Genomic DNA, 17,970 nt, shown 5'->3' on the forward strand with positions numbered 1-17,970 from the left:
ATTTCCTTTTATAATAGTTGAAAATAACACGAGGTGCTTTGACCGAAAGTCAAGCTTGTTCTAGACCTGTTCAGTTCAGTTTAGTCGCTCAGTCGTGTCCGACTCTTTGCGACCCCATGAATCGCAGCACGCCAGGCCTCCCTGTCCATCACCATCTCCCGGAGTTCACTCAGACTCACATCCATCGAGTCCGTGATGCCATCCAGCCATCTCATCCTCTGTCGTCCCCTTCTTCTCCTGCCCCCAATCCCTCCCAGCATCAGGGTCTTTTCCAATGAGTCAACTCTTCTCATGAGGTGGTCAAAATACTGGAGCTTCAGCTTTAGCATCATTCCTTCCAAAGAACACCCAGGGCTGATCTCCGTTGGAATGGACTAGTTGGATCTCCTTGCAGTCCAAGGGACTCTCAAGAGTCTTCTCCAACACCACAGTTCAAAAGCATCAGTTCTTCAAGGCTCAGCTTTCCTCAAGGTCCAATTCTCACATCCATACATGACTACTGGAAAAACCATAGCCTTGACTAGATGGACCTTTGTTGGCTAAGTAATGTCTCTGCTTTTGAATATGATGTCTACGTTGCTCATAAATTTTCTTCCAAGGAGTTAGCATCTTTTAATTTCATGTCTGCAGTCACCACTTGCAGTGATTTTGGAACCCCCCAAAATAAAGTCTGACACTGTTTCCACTGTTTCTCCATCTATGTGCCATGAAGTGATGGGACCAGATGCCACGATCTTAGCTTTCTGAATGTTGACCTTTAAGCCAACTTTTTCACTCTCCTCTTTCACTTTCATCAAGAGGCTTTCTAGTTCCTCTTCACTTTCTGCCATAAGGGTGGTGTCATCTGCATATCTGAGTTATTGATATTTCTCCCGGAAATCTTGATTCCAGCTTGTGCCTCTTCCAGCCCAGCGTTTCTCACGATGCACTCTGCATAGAAGGTAAATAAGCAGGGTGACGATACACAGCCTTGACGTACTCCTTTTCCTATTTGGAACCAGTCTGTTGTTCCATGTCCTGTTACTTCCTGACCTGCATATAGGTTTCTCAAGAGGCAGGTCAGGTGGTCTGGGATTCCCATCTCTTTCAGAATTTTCCACAGTTTATTGTGGTCCACACAGTCAAAGGCTTTGGCATAGTCAATGAAGCCGAAATAGATGGGTTTTTTTGGAACTCTCTTGCTTTTTCCATGATCCAGAGGATGTTGGCAATTTGATCTCTGGTTCCTCTGCCTTTTCTAAAGCCAGCTTGAACATCTGGAACTTCATGGTTCACATAGTGCTGAAGCCTGGCTTGGAGAATTTAAGCATTACTTTACTAGCGTGTGAGATGAGTGCAATTGTGCGGTAGTTTGAGTATTCTTTTCCTTGTCTTTCTTTGGGATTGGAATCAAACTAACCTATTCCAGTCCTGTGGCCACTGCTGAGTTTTCCAAATTTGCTGGCAAATTGAGTGCAGCACTTTCACAGCATTGTCTTTCAGGATTTGAGATAGCTCAACTGGAATTCCATCACCTCCGCTAGCTTTGTTCGTAGTGATGCTTTCTAAGGCCCACTTGACTTCACATTCCAGGATGTCTGGCTCTAGGTGAGTGATCACACCATCGTTTTTATCTTGGTCGTGAAGCTCTTTTTTGTACAGTTCTTCTGTGTATTGTTGCCACCTCTTCTTAATATCTTCTGCTTCTGTTAGGTCCATACCATTTCTGTCCTTTATTGAGCCCATCTTTGCATGAAATATTCCCTTGGTATCTTTAATTTTCTTGAAGAGACCTCTAGTGTTTCCCATTTTATTGCTTTCCTTTATTTATTTGCATGAATCACTGAGGAAGGCTTTCTTATCTCTCTTTGCTCTTCTTTGGAACTCTGCATTCAGATGCTTATATCTTTCCTTGCAGATGGTGATTGCAGACATGAAATGAAAAGATGCTTACTCCTTGGAAGGAAAGTTATGACCAACCTAGACAGCATATTCAAAAGCAGAGACATTGCTTTGTCAACAAAGTCTGTCTAGTCAAGGCTAAGATTTTTCTAGTACTCATGTATGGATGTAAGAGTCAGGCTATAAAAACAGCTGAGCAGAGAATTGATGCTTTTGAACTGTGGTGTTGGAAAAGACTCTTGAGAGTCCCCTGGACTGCAAGAGATTCAACCAGTCCATCCTAAAGGAAATCAGTCCTGGGTGTCCATTGGAAGGACTGATGTTGAAGCTGAAACTCCAATATTTTGGCCACATGATGATGAAGAGCTGACTGATTTGAACAGACCCTGATGTTGGGAAAGATTGAAGGCAGGAGGAGAAGAGGATGACAGAGGATGAGAAGGGGATGACAGAGGATGAGATGGTTAGGTGGCATCACCGACTCAATGCACATGAGTTTGGGTAAACCCCGGGAGTTAGTGATGGACAGGGAGGCCTGGTGTGCTAGGGTTCATGGGGTTGTAAAGAGTCAGACACGACTGAGCCACTGAACTGAACTGAATAGATGCACAGATGTAGAGGAAGGACTTGTGAACTCAGCTGGAGAAGAGGGGGGGACAAATTGAGAGAGTAGCATTGAAACATAGCCACTACCATATGCAAACTAGCTAGCTAGTGGGAAGTTGCTATATAACATAGGGAGCCCAGCAGGGAGCTCTGTGACGACCTAGAGGGTGGGATGGTGGGATGTTGGGAAGTGGGAGGCAGGCTCACCGAAGAGTGGATAATATACTTAGGGCTTACTTGTGTTGTTGTATGAGGAAAACCAACCAAGCATTGTAAAGCAGTTATTCTTCAATTAAAAATAAATAAATACAGTCTGAAAACTATCATTCAACACATATGCAATGTCATTAAACCTATATGGGATCATCTTCTCTTCCTAGTTGTTTTTCCACTATAAGTACTTATAAATGTCATTAAAGGTTTTGAAAATATGATTTTAATATCCACACAGTATTGCTTAATACATATACATAAATAATGAAATTTCAGTCTCGACATAGAAACATAATACCAAAAAAGTTTCCATTCTAAACTAAAGCTTGCATTTTAATTCAGCTTAATGAGAATTCCTCTGAAGATCTAAAATTCTTATGAAAAGTAAATTATGTGGAGTCCTTTTTGCTTTCATCTGTTATACCTTATTGTCATTTATTTCTAAGGACTCTTTGACTTTTGACATTTTGTATTTGACTGTAATTTTTGACTGAGAGAAAATCTTAAATTTAGATATTAAGAATGTCAAGAAGTAGTCTTGTAAGTGTGAATCGTTCAGTCATGTCCAGTTATTTGTGACCCATGGACTGTAGCCCACCAGGTCCTCTGTCCAGAGAATTTTCCAGGCAAGAATATTGGAGTGGGTAGCCATTCCTTTCTCGAGGGGATCTTCCTGACCTAGGGGTCAAACCTAGGTCTCCTGGGTTGCAGGCAGATTCTTTACCATATGAACCACCAGAGAACCCTGACTCTGCTGTACATGGATGTAAAAATCCTTAAAAGTATATTAGCAAACCAAATTGATGAATACATTAAAAGAATCATACACTGTGACCAAATGTAAGTTATTCTGTGCCTGCAAGCATGATTTATGATCTGCACATCAATCACTGTGATACACAATATAAGCAAAATTAAGAATAAAATCACATGATCTTCTCAATAATTGCAGAAAAAGCTTTCTACAAAGGCTAACATCAATTTTCATACAATCTCTCAGTACAGTGGCTATACATGGAACATACTAAAGGGTATATAAGACAAGCCCACGGCTAACATCCAACTCAGTGGTAAAGAGGTAAAAAGTGACAGTGAAGTCTGTCGGTTGTGCCCGACTCTTGCCGACCCCGTGGACTGTAGCCTACCAGGCTCCTCCGTCTATGGGATTTTCCAGGCAAGCGTACTGGAGTGGGTTCCCATTTCCTTCTCCAGGGGATCTTCCCAGCCCAGGGATCCAACCTGGGTCTCCCACACTGTAGGCAGATGCTTTACCATCTGAGCCACCAGAGGTTTTCCTGAAAGATCAGGAAAGAACAAGGATGTCCAATCTCACCTACCTTGCTCATCATAGCAGTGGAAGTGTCCTTCCCAGAGTAACTAGGCAAGAAAAGGAAATTAAAGGCATCCCCATCAGAACAGATGAAGTTGCACTGTCACTATTCGATTACAACAGGATTTATATGTAACCTTAAAAACTCCACCAAGTAACAACTATTAAAACTAATAAACTCGGCAACATAGCAAGATATGAACCATCAGAAAGAGAACAGAACAGTCCCATATACAAATGCATCCAAAAAAAACAAAAAAAAAAAAAAACAAAAAACAAACCCTGAAATAAATTTAACTGAGGGGCAGAAATACCTGTACAGTCACGGGCTCCAAGACCTAGAGTCTGGGTTCAAATCCCAGCTCACCCACTGACCTGCAGAGTGACCCAGGGCAAATCACACAATGATCTGAGGCTCAACATATTCAACTGTAAAGTGAACACAAAACCAGTGTCTCCTCCCAGGGCTGTGAAACTCCAAGGAAATGCTTATTTAGGCCGAGGGGTTGGAGTGTCTCCAGGAGCCTCTCCTTGTATGAAACTCCTCTAGAACTGGGCTCTCCTGATCCTGTGGGCGAGGGTCAAGGGTAGAGCCTGGGAGCGGAACGGGACTGGACAAGGACGAGGACAAACAAATACTAGTTCTGTGTCAATGAGGGAAGCCACCTCCTTTCCAGATCTCAGAGTGGGGCCTGCACCGAGGGCCATGCACAATCAGAAGTGATAACTCCGAACCCCCCACAGCAGGGATGGAGCCTTCCTGGCAAGAACCTTCTCTCTGGTCCAGGCTCCAGTGTGATGTAGTGTTGCTCCCTGAGTTCTCCATGTCTCCACCAGGCAAAGAGCTCTTGGGAGCTGGAGGTCTATTAAACCACAGGGGCCTGAGGGTCAGAATGACACAAGGATGGACAACATTGAAAACTAGCTAAATTTTTAAAAAATGACAGAAGTACAGGCGAGGCAGGGGATGAGAAGCAGAAAGACTGACGACCTCTCAAGCTTTTAGCAGAAATATCTCCACACCAGCTCAGCAGAGCCTACAGGAGGAAAATATAATGGAAAAGCAGGCTATGGATATATCTCTACACTGCTGGACCCAGAGATCCAAGTCCCAATCCACCGACATCGTTCTGCATATCCAGACACCGAGAGGACGAAACACAGACCTTGCCTTAGGAGGTCTCAGCCAGACTTAATATTGGGGTTGCTGAGCATGGTCACATGGTCACTATGGACTCAGACCCTCCTCCATGCTCACATCCTCTGTTCTCACAGAAACATACACGGTTCACTACAGAGAACCCTCTGAGGGTACTTATGTATACCAGAAAATGGCAATGGTGAAATGCAAAGAAAAGACACAGAAAAGGAAACATGCCTCTGGGGAGCTCTACAAATTAGAAAAGATCTGAAGCGCTTGATACTTGGCATTTTTAAAAAAGCTTTTTAATATGCAAACCCAGAAAGGACATTTCCAGGAGAAAGGACAAAAGAATCATCCCATTGGGGCAATTTGGTATCCATATGGGAAAGTAAGTTGGATCCCTACCTCACAAAACACCACCAAACCAATTAGAAACATACTAACAACCAAATAGATTTAAGGGACTAGATCTGATAGATAGAGTGCCTGATGAACTCTGGACTGAGGTTCGTGACATTGTACAGGAGACAGGGCTCAAGACCATCCCCGTGGAAAAGAAGTGCAAAAAAGCAAAATGGCTGTCTGGGGAGGACTTAGAAATAGCTGTGAAAAGAAGAGAAGTGAAAAGCAAAGGAGAAAAGGAAAGATATAAGCATCTGAATGCAGAGTTCCAAAGAATAGCAAAAAGAGATAAGAAAGTCTTCCTCAGTGATCAATGCAAAGAAATAGAGGAAAACAACAGAATGGGAAAGACTAGAGATCTCTTCAAAAAAATTAGAGACACCAAGGGAATATTTCATGCAAAGATGGGCTCAAAAAAGGACAGAAATGGTATGGACCTAACGGAAGCAGAAGATATTAAGAAGAGGTGGCAGGAATACACAGAAGAAGTGTACAAAAAAGAGCTTCACGACCAAGATAATCACGATGGTGTGATCACTCACCTAGAGCCAAACATCCTGGAATGAAGTCAAGTGGGCCTTAGAAAGCATCATTATGAACAAAGCTAGTGGAGGCGATGGAATTCCAGTTGAGCTATCTCAAATCCTGAAAGACAATGCTGTGAAAGTGCTGCACTCAAGTTGCCAGCAAATTTGGAAAACTCAGCAGTGGCCACAGGACTGGAAAAGGTTAGTTTTCATTCCAGTCCCAAAGAAAGGCAAGGAAAAGAATGCTCAAACTACCACACAATTGCACTCATCTCACACACAACTTAAGCAATGCTCAAAATTCTCCAAGCCAGGCTTCAGCACTACGTGAACCGTGAACTTCCAGATGTTCAAGTTGGTTTTAGAAAAGGCAGAGGAACCAGAGATCAAATTGCCAACATCTGCTGAATCTTCAAAAAAGAAGAGTTCCAAAATAACCCATCTATTTCTGCTTTATTGACTATGCCAAAGCCTTTGACTGTGTGGACCAGAATAAACCATGGAAAATTCTTCAAGAGATGAGAATACCAGACCACCTGACCTGCCTCTTGAGGAACTTATATGCAGGTCAGGAAGCAACAGACTGGACAGGGACAACACACTGGTTCCAAATAGGAAAAGGAGAACGTCAAGGCTGTATATTGACACCCTGCTTATTTGACTTCTATGCAGAGTACATCATGAGAAACGCTGGGCTGGAAGAAGCACAAGCTGGAATCAAGATTGCTGGGAGAAATATCATAACCTCAGATATGCAGAGGACACCACCCTTATGGCAGAAAGTGAAGAGGAACTAGAAAGCCTCTTGATGAAAGTGAAAGAGGAGAGTGAAAAAGTTGGCTTAAAGCTCAACATTCAGAAAACAAAGATCATGGCATCTTGTCCCATCACTTCATGGGAAATAGATGGGGAAACAGTTTCAGACTTAATTTTTCGGGTTCCAAAATCACTGCAGATGTTGACTGCAGCCATGAAATTAAAAGACGCTTACTCCCTGGAAGAAAATTTATGAGCAACGTAGATATCATATTCAAAAGCAGAGACATTACTTAGCCAACAAAGGTCCGTCTAGTCAAGGCTATGGCTTTTCCAGTAGTCATGTATGGGTGAGAGAGTTGGACTGTAAAGAAAGCTGAGCACTGAAGAATTGATGCTTTTGAACTGTGGTGTTGGAGAAGACTCTTGAGAGTCCCTTGGACTGCAAGGAGATCCAACTAGCCCATTCCAAAGGAGATCAGCCCTGGGTGTTCTTTGGAAGGAATGATGCTAAAGCTGAAGCTCCAGTATTTTGGCCACCTCATGCAAAGAGTTGATTCTTTGGAAAAGACCCTTATACTGGGAGGGATTGGGGGCAGGAGGAGAAGGGGACGACGTAGGATGAGATGGCTGGATGGCATCACCGACTAGATGGATGTGAGTTTGAGTGAACTCCGGGAGATGGTGATGGACAGGGAGGCCTGGCGTGCTGCAGTTCATGGGGTCGCAGAGTTGGACAAGACTGAGCGACTGAACTGAAACGAACTGAAATGAACTGAACTGAATTGAACTGAAGAACCAACGACTGAAAGAAAAACTTTACAGAATTTCGAACAATTTTGGATGAAGGAATATCTTTTAAGTTCAGGTATTGTTAATTTACAATAATTAGTTTGTTTAAGGTGTATAGCAAAGTGATTCAGTGATTCAGCCTCTCAGGTGCTTCCTTGGACAAAATTCATTCCCTTTGGGAGGCCCGTGGGCCATGCCCTCAACTCAGAACAGCTAAGAATCCTGAATACGCAAAGCTGCATGTGGTGGTGCTTGTGGGGGTTTTTAGACCGAATAAATTATTCTAACATGATACAAGTACCAAGCCCAGAGGTCAAGAGAGGATCTCATAACCTATCTTCAAACAGAAGGCCCTGCTCCCTTGAATGTGGGTGCGTGAAACAGCGCTTGGGAAGGAAAGAGGTGTGTCATGAATATTTTGCCTGCAGAGGACAAAGTGGTGTGTAGAGAGGATGCGCAGGCACGTCCCAGGACACTGAGCACACGGACACAGTGACTGGACTCTCAGCCCTGCTCTTGGGCATCGCACTGTCTCCACCGCTGACACAGGGGGAGCAACTCACCCGTGTCCTGGAGAGTATGGTCACATGACCTGAACCTGGCCAGTCGGTGTGTTCTATCCCTCCTGGCCACCGTGATTGGCTCAGGACTGGTGCGGTGACCAATCGGGGCCCAGGGCCGGGCCTCTCGCTGGAAGCAAGGGAAGAGGAGCTCGCCTTCTGCCAGAAGGGGTGGGGCTGGGTGAGGTCAGGCTCCAGCAGTGGGAGGGGCGTGAGGTCAGCCTGGGGCAGTTGGTGACCTTCCTGAGCCCATGAGGGCAGAGCTGCTGGCCTGAGAATGAGGCCGTTGCTGAGCCCAGGGGTTGAGAGTGCCGGTTCCTGCTGTGGTCCCGGAGCTCCACCTGAAACCGGAGGGAAGCGGTCTGCCTGTGAGTCCTCTCCTGCTTGCCTGTCAGCTTGTTTGAACCATGTTGGGTTTTCTGTCCAGCTGGCTAAGTGGAGACCCTGGAAATGCAGCTGTGTGGGTTTTGGCTGGCTTCAGGGAAGAAATGCCAGATGACACTTGGAGACGCCAGTTTAATCTGGATTCAGGTCGTATCTCTTGAAAATGAAGTGAAAGTCCCTCATTCGTGTATGATTCTTGCGACCCCATAGGCTATACAGTTCATGGAATTCTCCAGGTCAGAATACTGGAGTGGGTAGCCTTTCCCTTCTCCAGGGGATCTTCCCAGTCCAGGGATTGAACCCAGGTCTCCTGCATTGCAGGCAGATTCTTTACCAGCTGAGCCACAAGAGAAGCCCATGACTACTGGAGTGGGTAGCCTGTCCCTTCTGCAGTGGATCAGGATTCCCAACCCAGGAATCAGACCTGGGACTCCTGCATGGCAAGAGGATTCTTTACCAGCTGAGCTATCAGGGAAGCCCAGTATCTCTCTCTTTTTTTCTTTTTTTTTTTTCCCACCATGTTGAGTTTATTATTCCAATGGCACTAATACAGCTGGAGGTGCTCAGTGACACTGTGCAGGCGGGGTTTCCTGCCTTCTAGCTTCTGTCCAAAGAGAACATCTACCCGCTTGTTTCTTGCCCCTTCTGGAGGAAAATCCACTAGGGGCCATTTACCCAAATAAACCTCTTAATGCGTTTATTTTTAACTTTTTGACATTAAGTTTCCCTCTCAACAAAAAAGTATTGGTTGTCCCATCCCCTCCCGCATTCCCACCGGCCAGATAAGTCCCTGCTCCGAGGGCACTTGTTGCCCCTAAAATCTGGAAAGAAATATCGAAAGAAACAGCATCAAGTGTTCATGTTGAGTGATGGCACGAAGTGGGCCCCAGAAACCTGTCAGGCAGAGCATTACTGGGTCTGGACAGCCTCGAGGTGTTGTGGAGAATGTGGGGGCTTGTTGCTGTGGTCACTTGTCCCTGGGCGCAGGGGCCGCGCCAAGTCCCACCCAGTGGCAGGCTAAGCAGAGGCCGCCTACAACTTGACCAGGAAGTTGTCCAAGGCTGGGATCCCTTCCTTCAGGCCTTTGCACTTGCGTGTCTCCGCCACCACCTGACTGGGGCGGCTGGTGTTGTCAAAGGGGTCACCGGGCAGTGGTCGAACACACACTGGGGGAAGGCCTGGCCACCCGTGTTGGACCTCAGGTCAGCGGTGAAGCCAAAGGACTCATTGACAGGGAGGTAGGCCTTCACAACAAACATGGGAGTGCCGGCCACCTGGGTCTCCTCAAAGACGTGGCCCCGCTTTCTGTTCAGGACACCGTAGATACCACCAACCACTTGTTCCGGGCACTGGATCTCCACAAGATAGATGGGCTCCATGAGCCGGGGCTGGGAAGTCAGCACACTGGCATACAGGCAGTGCCAAGCTGTGGGGATGATCTGGCCACCCCCACGGTGGATGGCATCAGCGTGCAAGCGTCACATCATGGACGTCAAAGCGCATGCCCCGCATATTCTCCTCGCACAGTGCCCCCTCCTTGGTGGCCCACTGGAAGCCAGCCACCACACTGTCCTTGATTTCGTTGAGGTACTGTACACCCTTGGTGATGTCCGTGAGGATGTTGGGGCCCGTGCCATCAGGGCCGAAGCACCAGATCTTACGGGCCTCAGCCACGTCCCACTCGTACTTCTCAGCCAGGTAGCGGGCCCGCTGCTTGAGCTCCTGGCGTGCGGACACCTCGCCCTTGTCGATGTCCTCAGCCCGGCCATCAGGGAAGGGCCGCGCCTTCATGTAAAGCCTATTGTGCTTGTTGGGGGACTTGGACAGGCAGAGCACGTTCGACTCCTCACTGACAGTCTCCCGGTACGAGACAACTGGGTCAGATTTCTTGATGGGGATGCAAGCAGGATCCTCCTCCAGGTCCTTGAGGCAGATCTCCAAGTGTAGCTCCCCAGCCCCCGCGATAATGTGCTCCCCGGACTCCTCGATGATGCACTGCACCATGGGGTCCGACTTGGCCAGCCGCTTCAGACCTTCCACCAGCTTGGGCAGGTCGGCCGGGTTCTTGGCCTCCACAGCGACCCTGACAACAGGGCTCACGCTGAACTTCATCACCCGCATGTTGTGGGCATGCTCGAAGGTGGTGATGGTGCCAGTCTTCACCAGGAACTGGTCCACGCCCACCAGACCCACAGTGTTGCCACAAGGCACATCCTCGATGGGCTCCACGTAACGGCCCATCATCAGGATTGTCCTCTGGATCGGCTTCAGGTACAGGTCCTCCTTCTTCCCAGGAGTATAGTTGGGTCCCATGATGCGGACCTTCAGGCCAGTAGACACCAGCCCTGAGAAGACCCGGCCGAAGGCATAGAACCGACCTTTGTCAGAGGTCGGCACCATTTTGGAAATGTCCATCATGAGAGGGCCTTTGGGATCACAGCTTTTAATGCCCATGGCTGCCTCATCGTCTGGGGGACCCTCATACAGGAGCTCACAGCGGTACTTCTGGGCTGTCCCAGGGGAAGGCAGGTGGATGGTGATCATCTGCAGCAGGGCGTCCCCAGCAGGCAGCCAGCGGCGCATCACAGCCTTCAGAAGTGGTTTGCCCTCCTTGTCCTTATCTTCACTGTCCAACTTGATGTCCAGTTTTTCAATTAGTTTTGCCGTCTCCTCTTTCTTGAAGTTCATGATTGCATCAAACACCTTGAAGATTGGGTCCAGGATGAGCTGGCAGAACGTCCGTGGCAGCTTCTTGCCATCAGGGCTATTGGCTGACTTGCTGAACTTGCTAGTGGCTGGATCAAAGCACCGGTCTCCCCACAGCTTTTTCATCATGTCCTCCACCTTCTTGGCCTGCTCAGCAGGCCCTAGCTGTCCCTCGCCCTTGGCGGCAAACTTGGCCACATACATCTCTGCAAACTGCTTCAGGGTAAAGGCCCAACCATGGAGACCAGATCCAAAGCCAACAGTACCAAGGATGGGGTCAATCCTGATGTTGCCCATGGGGCCGCTCTCGCCCTCGCCGTAGGTAGAGATAATGACGTTGACATTCTCCACGATACGCTGGAAGGTTTGGTAGAGCTCCTCAGGCTCCAGCTGCAGCTCAAGCAGGGCCCGGTCCATCTTGTTCATCATCAGCACTGGCTTGATGTGCTCAGCGATGGCCTGGCGCAGCACCGTCTCTGTCTGCACACACACACCAGACACACAGTCCACCACCACCAAGGCACCGTCAGTGACACGGAGTGCGGCTGTCACCTCTGAGGAAAAGTCGACGTGCCCAGGGGAATCAATGAGGTTGATGAGGAAGCCAGAGCCATCCTTGCTCTGCTTGACGAAATTCAAGTCGTTCTCTGAAAGCTCGTAGAAAAGGGAGATGGCCGTTGACTGTTGACTTGATGGTGATGCATCACTCCTGCTCGTCCTTCCGGGTGTCAGTGAAGCGGGTCTCCCCAGCCCGGGCAGAGGCGATGATACCCGCCTTACACACCAGGGAGTCTGTCAGAGTGGACTTGCCATGGTCCACGTGGGCAATGACAGACATGTTCCGGACGTTGGCCTTCTTGTCCATGATGGCCCGGATCTGGTCTACTGTGAAGTTCACCATGGTGGCGGATGGCGGTGGATTCTCCCAAGCAGATCCGAGCGAGCTGGGTCGCGCCGAGCAGCCCAGTATCTCTTAAGGCCAGCTATTCATTGATATCTCGTAAGGCCAGCTATTAATTGTAGGATTCCCCTAATTAGTCTTCACAGGATTAAGGTGGCAACCTGCTAAGGTAGCAATCGATGTCTTTTTTCTAGAGGACAAAACGGGCTCAGAGAAGCGGGTAACAGGTGACACAGCTACAGCAAGGAAGTGTGCACCTAGACAAACTCCCCAGATCCTGCTGTTAGAACCCAGGGAAGCCATATGGTGTGGCTTGTCCATGTGACAGGGGCTAAGGCACCCAGCCCACACTGGATACTGTGGGGACCTGACTTGGTAACTGCCGTCTGGAAGCTCTGAGACTCACAAAAGCAATTTGCACTGAAGAGAGGAAGGACACCTCCCTTCATCCGCCCCACCACACCCTCCGGGTTCTCCCATACCCTGCCCCCTTTCTCTTGCTTTGTGAGGGAATAAGAGTCACACTCATGTGACCACATTGGCTGTCCACTGTTCACGAGCTACCAAGTGGAGCTGCTACAGGAGAGGCTATGAGCCTTTGCCCCTGAGTACCTCTCTTTCCTTTGCACCGTGGGAGCCCTCCTCCACACCTGCACACCAGAGGCCTTTTCTGAGACACGTAGGGACCCTCCCTCAGTTTGCAACAGGTTGCCTCCATCGCTGTCCTTTCAATGCCTCCCTTGAAACTCAGCGCATGAGCTCCTTTGTCTGCATCGCGGCCCACCTGGCTGCCACGGGAGGGACAGAGCTGACAATGAATCCAAAGCTCGAATCTCACAGCCAGGAATCTGTGTATAAAGGACCTGATCATTCACGCTGTAGAGGCTGTAGTAGGTTGCAGGGATCCGTAACCAGGGCTTAGGCCAAAGTGACTCCACAGCTGTTTTAATGCCTGGGGAGGGTTCTGGCTATAGTGTGGGTGGGGTGAGTCTCCTGAGGTTGTGAAGGCCCCCTGTGTGCAGGTTCATGGTGCAGAGAGAAGAGAAGGTGGAGTCCTTCCCTGGAGGTGGTCACAGCTCATGGACGAGCCAGACAGGCAGGCAGGGCTCGATAGCACCTGAGCTGCCTTCATGAGTGAATGGTGTGGGGGCAGAGGAAGAGAATCAGGTCTGCTCCCTTATGTGGTGCCCAGAGCAGGTTGTCACCAGACTAAACACTTACTATGGTGATGACCATCACTGCCGTCTGCAGAGGGTTTACATTGGTGTGTGTCTACATCTGAGCAGTCAGGCCGTTGCTAAACCACACTGGCCATGGGCATTGCCTCTCCTTAGAACTTGATATGTTTCGTCTCTTCCTTACTGGACATTCGTTGCCAAGAGGGTTTTGGGGCCACACGGATGTTGGCTTTTTCTCTAGCTTTGTCTCATGAGGGATGAGTTTCTGGTTGTTGGTGTGGTTTGTTTTTCCAGCTCCCTTGCTTGGCTTATTTTGTGACTTTGTTTCTGCCAGAGGAAGGGCTTAGGATCTGGCTTCTGGCTGAGATGTGACACTTACCACAGCAATGCCGACCTGGAGATCATGACCACATTTGCCAAAAGGGCTTTGTTTTGCAGAATACATCTCGAAAGTACCTACACTGTCCTTTCAGATACGCAAAGGCTATTTGAAATGAAATAAAAAACAAGAATTCTCAAGTTGACTCTTACAATATGCGGGGAATCAGAAAAATCCCCTGGAGAAGGGAAACACTACCCACTCCAGTATTCTGGCCTAGACAATTCCTTGGAGTGTATAGTCCATGGGGTCACAAAGAATCAGACAAAATCGGATGACTGAACAACAACAGCAATGATGTCTCACCATTTGTCAAACAGAGAAACCAGCAGTATTTGCACGACTGTGTGCATGTTCAGGTGCTCATTCGTGTCCAACTCTTTGCAGCCCTGTGGCCTGTAGCACCCAAGATCCTCTATCCGTGGAATTTTTCAGGCAAGAATACGGAAATGGATTGCCATTTCCACCTCCAGGGGATCTTCCCCACCCAGAGACTGAACCCAGGTCTCCTGCATTTCACAATCTACACTGGCTGGCGGGTTCTTTTCTGCTGAACCGTCTGGGAAACAACTCATTACATCACTGGGTTATTCTAAAGTACTTCACTTAGAGTCTAGCACTCGGGAAGTTCTCACTGGTGATGTGAGTATTCAGTCATGTATCATTATTGCTCATATGATAATGGAATGGCCACGCTCACAAAGGAGAAAGAAGAGCCTTTCCAAGTCCAGTTAAATCCTTCACCACACATATCTTCTTTAAATCTTCTGACTTTGAAATAAACATCAGGCATAAAGACATTGGTTATGGCCACCAGGAAAGATCGAGTTCTACTAGTAAGTGACGAGGCTTCTTCCAGTTCCAACATGCATGTGTTGTTTCCCCGGCATCACCCAGCACTTCTGTGACAGCAGCTGGGGGTCCTGCAACCTAACTCAGTGTGGACCCTGCCTATCTGGGGGTAGTTCCAGACCCCACAGGTTAAAGGCCCAGCCCTACAAGACTCTCCCCCGACTCCAGCCATCATTTGCAAGCCCAGATTGTCACCTGGGCTCTGACCCGCTGGCTACCCGTTCCGAGGTTCTAATGACTTTGGGTTCTATTAATTTTTGGAGTGGTCGCGGAACTCAGAGAAACATGTTGCCTAGTAGATCACAGCCTTATTGTAAAAGGTAATAAACTCAGGAACAGCAGATGGAGGGGGATACATAGGACAGGGTGTGTGTGGGGGAGGCACGGAACTTCATGTTCTCCGAGCCTCACTTTCCCCAAATCTGCATGTGTTCCTCAACCCAGAAGCTGTCCAGACCCTGTTTGGGGATTTTTATGGAGGAGTCATCACACAAGCACAATTGATTAAATCAGTGGCTGTTGGTGATTGCTTCAACCAGAAGCCCTTTTGGCTTTCCCAGACATGGTCAGGGGAGGAGTGGGGCAGAGGAGGGACAGGAAATTCCAATCCTTAACCATGTGCTTAGTTGCCCTGGCAAGCAGCGCCCCCCTTTGGAAAGGAGGCACTCTCCGAAAAGCCACCTCATTCACCTAACAAGAGACACCTTGACTGCTCTCCCCACTTCGGTAATTCCCAGAGTTTTAGGAGCTCTGTGCCAGGACCGGGGGCAAAGACCAAAAATGTATTTCTTATTATTAATACAAATCACAAGGTCACAGTGACCCCAAACATCAGTGATAATTTGGTTCTATAGCCTTAAAAGTTTTTCAGCAGTTGAGTGGGCTTTTTTAAACAAAATTTGGGGGCCACACCTCGAGGCATGCGGTGATCTTAGTTCCCCAACCAGGGACTGAACCCACTGTCCCTGCATTGGAAGGCAGAGTGTTAACCGCTGGACCACCAGGGAAGTCTCTGATTGGGCCCTTTTTAGGTGAAACTCTTATTGGCATAAACTAAATGGTTCAAGATTTCAAAAAGCTGGAGCTGAGCATGAGCCATCTTCCTGTGGTGTCTTCAGATCATTACCGACTTTTCCATGGCCCCTGCAACCCTCAGCTTTCCCCTGAGATGAATCAGTCCCCAGGAATTCTGTTACCTGCCCCTGCTCGAGACCAGAGTCTATTCAGCGGCCACTGGGCACAGGCAGCGTGCAGGGTGTGTGCGGGTCCACACCAACCTGAGTAGTGGAGAGATGTCAGGGAAGACTCATTCCCGGGTGTGCTCTGATTACAAGAAGTGAGAAGGTTTGGGGAACAAAATAGCCTCGGAGAGAGCCCAGTCACACTACCTTGCCCACTGTGAAACAAAATTGGGGCTTCTGCATGCTTCCCCAGGGAGAAAGAAATCCATAGACTCCGTTGGATACTCAAACAATGACCTCCAAAAGATGAAGAGTCTTAAAGTGGGATTTCTCAGCCTTGGTGTTGTTGGCATTTAATATCTTGCAGCATTCATAAATGCAACTGAAAATGTCCCCAGATGTCACCAGTGTCCCCCGGGCCCAAACACGAGGGCCAGCTGGACAGGCTGGACCAGGAGCAAGGATGAAGGAAATGAAAGTTGCTCAGTCATGTCTAACTCTTGGCGACCCCATGGGCTATACAGTCGATGAAATTCTCCAGGCCAGAACACTGGACTGGGTAGCCTTTCCCAGGAGACCGAACCCAGGTCTCCTGCATCGCAGGCAGATTCTTTACCCGCTGAGCTCCAAGGGAGGCCCAAGGGAAGCCCAGAAGCAGGGCTGGGGGGATGCAAAAGGACAGGGAAGCAAGAGCAGTGGGGGCAGATAAGCAAGTCTGCCCTCCTGAAATGTCTGCTGGCCCGGTCGTCTGCAGTTATGACTGGGCGGGGTGTGGAGGGCACAGGGGCTCAGAGGTGTGTGACCCCCTTTGCTCCCCCTGGGCCAGCAGGTGTGTGAGGCTGAGCCGCTCTGAGGCAACATGGGCTTTGAGCCCCACACAGATGGGGCCCCTGTGTGCAGCGTGAGCCTTTCTCCCGAGTCAGGAGGTTTATTGTTGAGAAGACATCCCGTGATGACCGGGGGAAGACTGGCCTGGCTGAGGTAGCGGTCGATTGGTGGATCTTAGGGACACAGAACATTGAGTGTCCCAGGTGGGGCTTCTGATACCGACGACCACAAACTGGGGTGGTGGGGAGGCTTAAAACAATACTAATCGACAGTCTCCCAGTTCTGGGGGCCAGAAGTCTAAAGTCAAGGGTCAGCAGGACCGGGCCCCCCGACCTGGGCTCTGGAGGAGCGTCACTCCCAGCTCTTCCAGTTTCTGGGGCTCCAGGTGTTCCTGGGTTTGTGGCCACATCCCCTCAGCCTCGGCTTCCTCCTCACATGGCCTCCTCCTCTCTGTGTGTCTCTTCTCTTCTTATAAAGACACCCATCATTCTGCATAAGGCCCACCTAATCCACTGTAACCTTATCTAACTTGATTTCCTCTGCAATGACCCGATTTATGAATAAAGGCCCCCTGGCAAATATGGGGAGTTGGGATGTGGGTGTCTCTTTTGGAGGGCACCATTCACCCCGCTACAAAGCTGAGTCTTTACACACAAGCAGTTATCCCAGGAATGGGGGGAGCTCACGCAGGACCCCTCGAGTACAGCCATGGATGGGTGTGGTTGGAGAGCTGAGCAGGGCAGGTGGTCTGGTGGGGACCAAGCCTTGGCCTGGCTGCCTCGGTGCAGGGTCCCGGGGTGTGCACGGAAGCCCCTGAGGTCGTCAAGATGCAGGTTCTGACTTTTAGCAGGTCTAGGAGTGCCCCACAGTGCACCTCTCACCTGCTCCCAGGGTGTATAAACTGCTGACCCTGGTCCATGCTTAGAGGTGCGAGGAGCGTGCAGGCCTGTTTCCCAGGAACTGTCAGAAACTTCCCCAAGGAAGGCCCCCCCCTCCAGTGTCTATGCAAGTCCCCAATCCCCTGTCCAGTGCCCCAGATGTACCCCAGACAGAGACCCATACACAGCACTGGGTGCCTGGGTCAGGAACCCAGTGGAGGGGGAAGTGGTGGGTCTGGAAGAAACATGCTCATAACTTTGCGTATAGGATGGATGGAGCCTGAGCCTGGCCAACTGGCTGTGACCACAGGTGACCCACTTGCCCCCCGACCCTCCGCCAGGCACCGTGGGCCCAGAGGACCTCAGCTTAAAACTTGCTTCCCCAGCCACCCACGAGAGGGGCCCTCATTGTCAAATCAGGATCTGACCCCTTAATCCAGAGACGACCCCCGAAGTCAGTTTCACACATGAG

The 17,970-nt window shown here is 49.1% G+C and overlaps 1 pseudogene; it reads right to left on the reverse strand.

The window, feature by feature from the left end:
- Nucleotides 1–9,430: 9,430 nt before the first annotated feature.
- Nucleotides 9,431–17,970, reverse strand: part of LOC128066593 (elongation factor 2-like) — a 320,034-nt pseudogene continuing 311,494 nt past the window's right edge.

This window comes from Budorcas taxicolor, chromosome 21, assembly GCF_023091745.1.
Source record: "Budorcas taxicolor isolate Tak-1 chromosome 21, Takin1.1, whole genome shotgun sequence".
Lineage (NCBI taxonomy): Eukaryota > Metazoa > Chordata > Mammalia > Artiodactyla > Bovidae > Budorcas > Budorcas taxicolor.